The sequence below is a fragment of the Lycorma delicatula genome, chromosome 9 (assembly GCF_047948215.1).
Source record: "Lycorma delicatula isolate Av1 chromosome 9, ASM4794821v1, whole genome shotgun sequence".
Taxonomy (NCBI): Eukaryota; Metazoa; Arthropoda; class Insecta; order Hemiptera; family Fulgoridae; genus Lycorma; species Lycorma delicatula.
This window is the reverse complement of record NC_134463.1, coordinates 120,972,724-120,980,443: the sequence shown is the minus strand read 5'-3', so window position 1 is coordinate 120,980,443 and position 7,720 is coordinate 120,972,724. Positions and strand designations below refer to the sequence as shown.

Sequence of the window (7,720 nt, the reverse complement as noted above, 5' to 3'; positions counted from 1 at the left end):
AAAATTCATTAAATATGTACAATAAAGGACACATTAATCCTTAAAATGCGTAATACTTAAATGTACAGCAGTTTTATTTAGGATAGTAGTTTCTGAAGTAATATTAGTAGTGTCTCAGTTAGTGTTAAAAGTAACTAGAGGATGTAGTGTACCGCGACAGGATGTCATAGGTACAAGATTCCAGGCGCCGGTCCAGCGTTTCATCTCCACCGTGCTCACAACTGAGCTATCTAAACTTTGACAGTTAACATATATACATACTATGATAATTATAGTAAACATAATAATTTACGTTAAAAATTAATTGACAAATAATCCTGCACTACCCGTGCGGATACAAAATAAACTAATGTATGACTTATAGCGCGAACGATTAGAGAACAAAACGTTGCTTCTATGTAGCTGAATGACAGGGCCCAGCCAAACGGTTTAATTTTTATCCTAGTACTATAGCTATTTTATTTCTTTATAAAGTCAATTCTAAACAATTAAATGCGAAAAAAAAGTTTTTACATCAAAAGTAGGTGAGCTTCCCTGTAAATATTTTAAAATAAGAATTAATTTGCATCGTTCACTAGATTAAAAAGAAAAATTGGACTATCAAATTTACTTGACTTACATAAAAAACATAAAAATATTGTGAAAAAATCTATTCAATGCAGTATAGACGACATACAAACTTCATTTTTATACTAATAGATGACTAGAGTGTACATGCGCACGCACCTGCGTGTTACGCAACGAATATTAGTAAAACATTAACAAAGTATTGTAATAGTAGGTTTAATATAAACCAGTTTCTATAAATAACTTACTATTACATGAAAATGTTATATAATTTGACGTTGTATTTATAATCATAGCGTATAGTTCATTAAAAATTTACGCGTAAAAAATGAAATAAATAAATAAATCCGAACACATAAATTAATACTTCGTCGTAAACACATAAGTAGAATTAAATCCAGTTTATTACTTCATCGTTTGATGATACTTAATAAAAGATGTTAAAAAAAAAAATAACAATCGTAAAAAAAGACTTGAAAGGAAAATCGAACAAGGACGACAAGGATATTGTTAGTCCTTATTATGGTAAGAATATTTGAATGTATGCTTGCCTCATAAGTGAAGCGGTAAATGATAGGACGAGGCTGCTTACTATTAAATCTAACAAACCTAAGATAAATATGTAAAAGAATTATCACAGTTAAATAACTTATGTATTTTGTAGGAGTGTTTAATATAGACGCGCGGTCGCTACTGCGGACGTTGAACCATAGGGACCCTTCCGTCACACTACTCTATTTTTAATATGACCTCTTTCTTAATTTCCTTTCCGTCATCAAAGCCGTTTAATCTTCTTCATGTTGAAGGACTGACGGCTAACAAGAAATATCATTTTTTTAAATTTTTTTTATTGTTATTATGATGTCATTACGAATTGATTTTGTTTTTAATTATATAATGAGCAATTAAAAAATTTTAAAGCAAGTTATAAAAAAGAATTTAATTGGTTATTCAACAAATTTTTTTATAGAATTCTCCATGCATCAAATTACAATAAAAAACTACTGAATAGACGACCACCTCGAAAAATTTTAGTTACACAAATGTTTAGTAATTCAACTAAAACTTATTAAAAAAAAAACACTTATGATTTTTTTTTAACATGAAACATTTCATTGTAAGTACGTAATGTATAACAAACTTACAGAAAAACACCAGAATTTCCAAAGAGATTTTCATATTAAATTCCTTATTTCACTCACCTGTGAACAGAATAATAAAATATAAAAAATTACATAAATATATATATATTATAAAGAAGAAATAAATATATAAATACATAATATAAACATCATTTTATTACATTATACTGTGATAAAAACACAAATTTTAGTTTTAGACGTAATTTATGTTTCAAACAATTAATAAAAATCTGATGTGGAAACCACATGACTTCCTTTTACGCCTATTAAATTACATATACACATTTTTTGCTGTACTTCATTGAAACTTATTTCATTTGAAAGTGAGATACGATCCTCCAATTCTTTAATAAAGTAGACAATTACAAAATCCCTAAAATATTAATTTTTATTAACGTCAAATATTTATACAATTATTAATTCTACAATCTTACCTAAAATATTAGGATAGAGTAAAAATTTCCTTTATTAGCGTTCAGATCTTATTTTAACAGTCACATAAATAGTAGAAGGAAGATTAAAGAAAAACAAACCAATATACTTGGCATTTATAGAACTAGAAAAAGCATTTGATAACGTAGATTGAAATAAAATGTTCAGCATTTAAAAAAAAAAATAGGATTCAAATATTGATCCACCGGGTCGGTCTACCGGTAAACGCGTCTTCCCAAGGCAGCTGATTTGGAAATGGAGAGTTCCGGCGTTCAAGACCTAGTAAAGTCCGTTATTTTTACACGGATTTGAATACTAGATCGTGTATACCGGTGATCTTTGGTGGTTGGATTTCAATTAACCACGCACATCTCAGGAATGGTCGAACTGTGACTGTACAAGACTACACTTCATTTACACTTATACATATCATCCTCATTCATCCCCAGGAGCAGGGCAGTCTCGACTGGACCTCCCCGCAGACATACAGCTCATCAGCTGCCAAGCGGAACCGAAACAGATATTGGTTCAAATTAATATGTTTGGTGAGGACCTGGTCACCCGTTGCCCTTAAAAACGAACTCGAGGCATACCGTCCCCCCAGATTCCGTATAAACCTGTACAAGGAACTTCCCTTAGTCATGGTGTTCCATTCCAACTGCCATGTTTTCTTCGCGAGGTTTTGCAGCCTCTTCCGCAGGCAAAAGATGGGTAACTGGACGAAATTTAGAACCTGTGCATTGTGATCACCGTTCCGTTCCGGTACTGGCCCGGCCCGATACCGCATCCCAAATATCTCGGCCTCCCGGCCACTTCACAATCTCCATATAGGTGCCCAGTTCTTCTGGGTATCTAGTTTATTGCGGGGTTCCTTTATGAAGTCATTCTGACCTACTAAATCCACTGAGAGTCCATTTAACGAGGATCTATTTAGCCGCTTTATCAGCCTGTTCACTTCTGTGAACGGCCAAATGGCTTGGAATCCAAACAAATACCACCTTCTTGTTTATATTTGAAAGTGTGCGGTAAATATTTCGATTGATTGGCTCTAAGTTCAAGCTGTAGACCAACTTTTAAAATATTTTATAATAAGAAATTTATCATTACCCAAATAATCATTAAAGTATAATATATTGCGTAACCTTCACAAAAAAAATATAGAAGAATAGACATTGAGTTTAGGATAACAGTTCGCTATCACGGAATATAATAGAGCAGCCACACCCTACAGGTGAAACAGAACTGTCTGTGTAGTCTTTGTACGTTTGAGCTATCTCGTTGAATCGGATTGTGACCGAATTTTTACTTAAATTTTATTTAGTATTCGACGAATAATCAATCTTTAAAAATGTACTTATTCATAGTAAAAAACATTTATTTTCTGTTCGTAGAAACCTCGGAAAAGATAAATTCAATTCCTGCAGATAAACATTTAATCTTTCGCCTAAAGGTTGGTACACTGATTTCTTCTTATCAGACAGATATGCGTGCGCAGTTGTAGCCGCTTGTTTTTTTTTTTTTTGTTGTAGCCGCGGGACTACCGTTATGCATTGCTTAAGGGAATGAGATGGAATGACAGTTTTGCAGTGTGTGAAAATGTCATGCCTGATCGGGATTCGAACCCGGAACCTCCGGATGAAACGCTACTACTCGCGCCACGGAGGCCGGCAGCTGCTCTTCTTGAATATTTAGGAAAATATTACCTTCTGACTGAATTTTTAATAATCTAGCATTTCCTCCGGTATGACGACGGGAGTTGATGGAATTCCGCTATTAAGCTGAGTATTGGGCTTATAAATACTACGGATAGTCGAATGAAGGTGTTGTGTATGCAGTTTAATGAATCTTTCATTTTTTCTTTCGCAGAATCGTAAAAAATTAATTAATAATCTAACTTCGACAATATTTTGCTTCTGTAGTTGTTGCGGATAACGCGTCTGTTCGTACCCCAGTCATAGGATTATATGAGAACTTTGATGATGATATTTCTCCTTATACATTTAGCCGTGTTAAACGGCTGAATGTTCGCGCTATATATTTAATATGCCACGAATAATTCAATTTTTCATGAAAAATCATATCCAGGATTTTAATTACGTACGTTTTTTTATCACATTCTCATCTAGATAACTTTTAATAATAACTAAATAATTAAAATAAAATAAAATTAACTCATTCTGCATTTATTCAATAAGAACAGAATTCTTTTGTTAAGTATATTCGCCTGATATCCTCTTCCAGTTGTATTACACGATAACTAAATCAACTCTCGATACATATATTTGGTATATATTTTTAACCAAATTGTTGCCAGATGCAAGATTATAAAACAAAAAACTTAATACAGTTTATTTAAGAAAACAGGTGTGGCTGTTTTGAAGTGATTTCACACAAAACTCAGGATAGCCTACATTCAAGACTGGTTAAACGCTCCTTATCTGGCAATCAGATATAAAAAAACCAATAGACAGGAAAATACTATAAGTGTTTTATATTAAAATAAAATGTTTAAAATAAATTTATTAAAATATGAAATTTTATTTACAAAATGTAAAAAAAAAAGTTATTTTCTAATAAAATTTTAAGATTTTCTTTCAAATAAATATTCTCGGATATAAACCAGTCACCATTAGTTAATAATACCTATTTTCTTTCGCTTTTTTTTTTTGGAGGGACTCAATCATTATTTATGATTTTCATCATGCTCAACAACATAAAAATGGTATTCTCAAGTGAATCTATGTTCAGTTTTGTATGTGTCTGTATGTTTTGTATGTGTTTTAAATATTCTATAGAGAATTGTATATTTTTCTAATATTTATAACACGTTCCAGCTCATTCTTTTTAAAACACAGAAAAAGAAAAATATAATGTCTTCGAATAAATTTCATTTTAAAAACATTTTAAATTTGTAATTTTTATTATAACTAAAAAGAATTAAAAATTAAAACCGGGTTAAAATACTTCTATAGTCAAATATATGAAAAATGGAATTTCTTAAAATCAATATTAAATATTTTTTCATTAATAGTTTTATATACATGAGTACTATATATATACGTCTTTGCCAATGACATATTAAATATTAATTAAATCATATATTATAACTTCATATAATACAGAGTGTTTCAAAATGAATATCGGAGTTTTAAAGCTATGTAATATTTCTCAAGTTTCAAGTACATTGATTAATTATACGTGAAATGAAATAGCAATTCAATCAGTTTTTTTCTATATGCAAGCTCATATACCTTCCGCTTAAAAACGCTAGTAATAAAGATGGCGACCCCCCCAACAGAAAGCGTTCTGTGCTTTGCAGTTTGTAAAGTGTTAATCTGTAATTACCGTTCAACGTGAGTTCCTTTTGAAGTTCCGTTGTGATCCCCCGACTGACAATAACATTCGTAGATGATATAAACAATTTTAAACTACTGGCTGCATTTGAAAAACGAAGGACGACCGTGTGTGTCCAAATACAATGTTGAACGTATAAGAGTTTTCTGTGTTCTAGAAAATCGTTCCTCTATTGCAACACGAACCACGTAACTTTATTTGGCATCAAGATTGTACACCTCCTCGCTGGCATAACGCTGTACGTGATGAAATTCGGTCGAATGAAATTCTTCCCAACCCCTGGACCGGTCGCCAGAGACGAGATGACAGGGCTTATTTGCCGTGGCCTCCATGTTCACCCGATCTAACCCGTGCGATTTTTTTTCTTTAGGGGGTTTTATAACGGATCAAGTGTATGTGTCAACGTTAGGCCGACCTGCTCGACTTGAAACACAGGATTGAAGCAGCTGACGCATTAATTACTCCAGACTTGTTGATTAAAGTACGGGATGAATTCCTCTATCGGTTGTATGCGTGCCGTGTAACAAACGATGCTCACATTATACACTTAACGGCAAAACTGTTTGAGTTAATCATTCGGTTCATGTATAATTTATCAATGTAAGTAAAACTTAATAAATATTATATAAATTTAAAACCCCGTTATTCATTTTGAAACGCACGGTATAATAAAAGAAAAACGGTATAAAAAGAGTAGTTGATCTTATTCCTCAATCTTTCTAATATTAACCTATTCTTTTTTCTATTACTAAAATTTGTCTAAATTTCATTAAAAAATGAGTTTTTTTTAACACGATAAAACGTTATGTCCAAGTGAAACACGAATCTGTAAATAAACAATAACGAAAAACAGTTAATTATTAGGGAACTAATAAAGCAAATTTTTATAATTTTTCCCATTTTATTAAGGAAGTAAATTTTGTTACGTTAAAAAGTACTTTTCCTCGGTTATAATTTCATTCCTCGAAGACAAATTTGTAATGAAAGAAGACATGAAAACTGATCTCGTAAAGACAGCAATTTTTTTTTCGTGATTATGAAGCGAATACATAAAACTTCAAACTGATCGGCATAAAAGTAGATCTACAGTACGGTTGTATTTTTGGGAATAAGATAAAATATTTACTTAACCTAGAAAACTCTAATTATTTTAGTTTATGCTATTTGAAAATAATTTTGAATATAAAATCGTATCCTTAAACAGTTATTTAGATTAGATAGGTACATCTAAAATAAGAAGGAATGATCTAAAGGATACGCTTTAATAATAATAAAATTACTATCGTCTCGGTCAAATAGATGATACTAACGGATAAATAGACGTAATATCAACGAATGTCTATATATGCAAATATGACATAATAACATTAAAAGGAAATAACCCATATTTTATAACAAAATGTAGGTTATTTTATAACGACAATTTAGGAACCATTTCATGTTCGTTTGATCATTATCTTATTTTCGCATAAAATATATAAACTTCATTTAACTAAAAAAAAATCAAATACTAAATAAATATTTATTAAATCCTAAAACTCATCAAAGCGAAAAAAATATTAATGAATTATTATCTCAATAACCAAGGGCAATTTACTTCCTAAATACGACCGTAGATAATAGTGACGCATGTATAAATCTCGTCTTTTGTATACGAAATAAATATTTTATATAAATACATTACCTTAATAAAATATTATAAATATTGAAAGAACTTCAATAACAAAATTAACGAACACTAAACAAAGATACAATTTCTAAAAATCCGCAAAATCCAATGTATATAATAGTTCCTTAACTAAATTGAAAATATATAAATATATTTTGAAATTCTAACGAAAAGACAAATTAACAGACTTGTTAAACAATTTAATTCAAATGGATGACTATTATTACAATTTACCTCATACATAAAACAGTGAATTGCATCAAACCAGTCATTAAATAAACTGTAATAAATTATATCCGTCTAAGCGAACTTTTTGTAGGTAAGTACTTACATTTAACGCGTTTCGGAACTCTTTTCATGTTCAGACAATTACTCACTGGAGGTCGTCCATCAAAAGAAGATGAAATCAAAAACGAAAAAAAAATACACACGTATACACACAAAATCATAACAATCAACTACCTACACATAAACCACGCAAAAACGCCGGGACGTGTGCACACCGTCGTCCACGTAGAGCAACCTAAGTCAGTCACACGTCGCGTTTATGACCCGT

General features: G+C 31.0%; 1 long non-coding RNA gene across 1 annotated transcript in view; it reads right to left on the bottom strand.

The window, feature by feature from the left end:
* Positions 1-1,710: 1,710 nt before the first annotated feature.
* LOC142330597 (uncharacterized) overlaps positions 1,711-7,720 on the bottom strand; it is a 93,416-nt gene continuing 87,406 nt past the window's right edge. The window contains exon 3 of the long non-coding RNA XR_012757816.1: positions 1,711-1,769. This is a non-coding gene — a long non-coding RNA (uncharacterized LOC142330597). The remainder of the gene's footprint in view (positions 1,770-7,720) is intronic.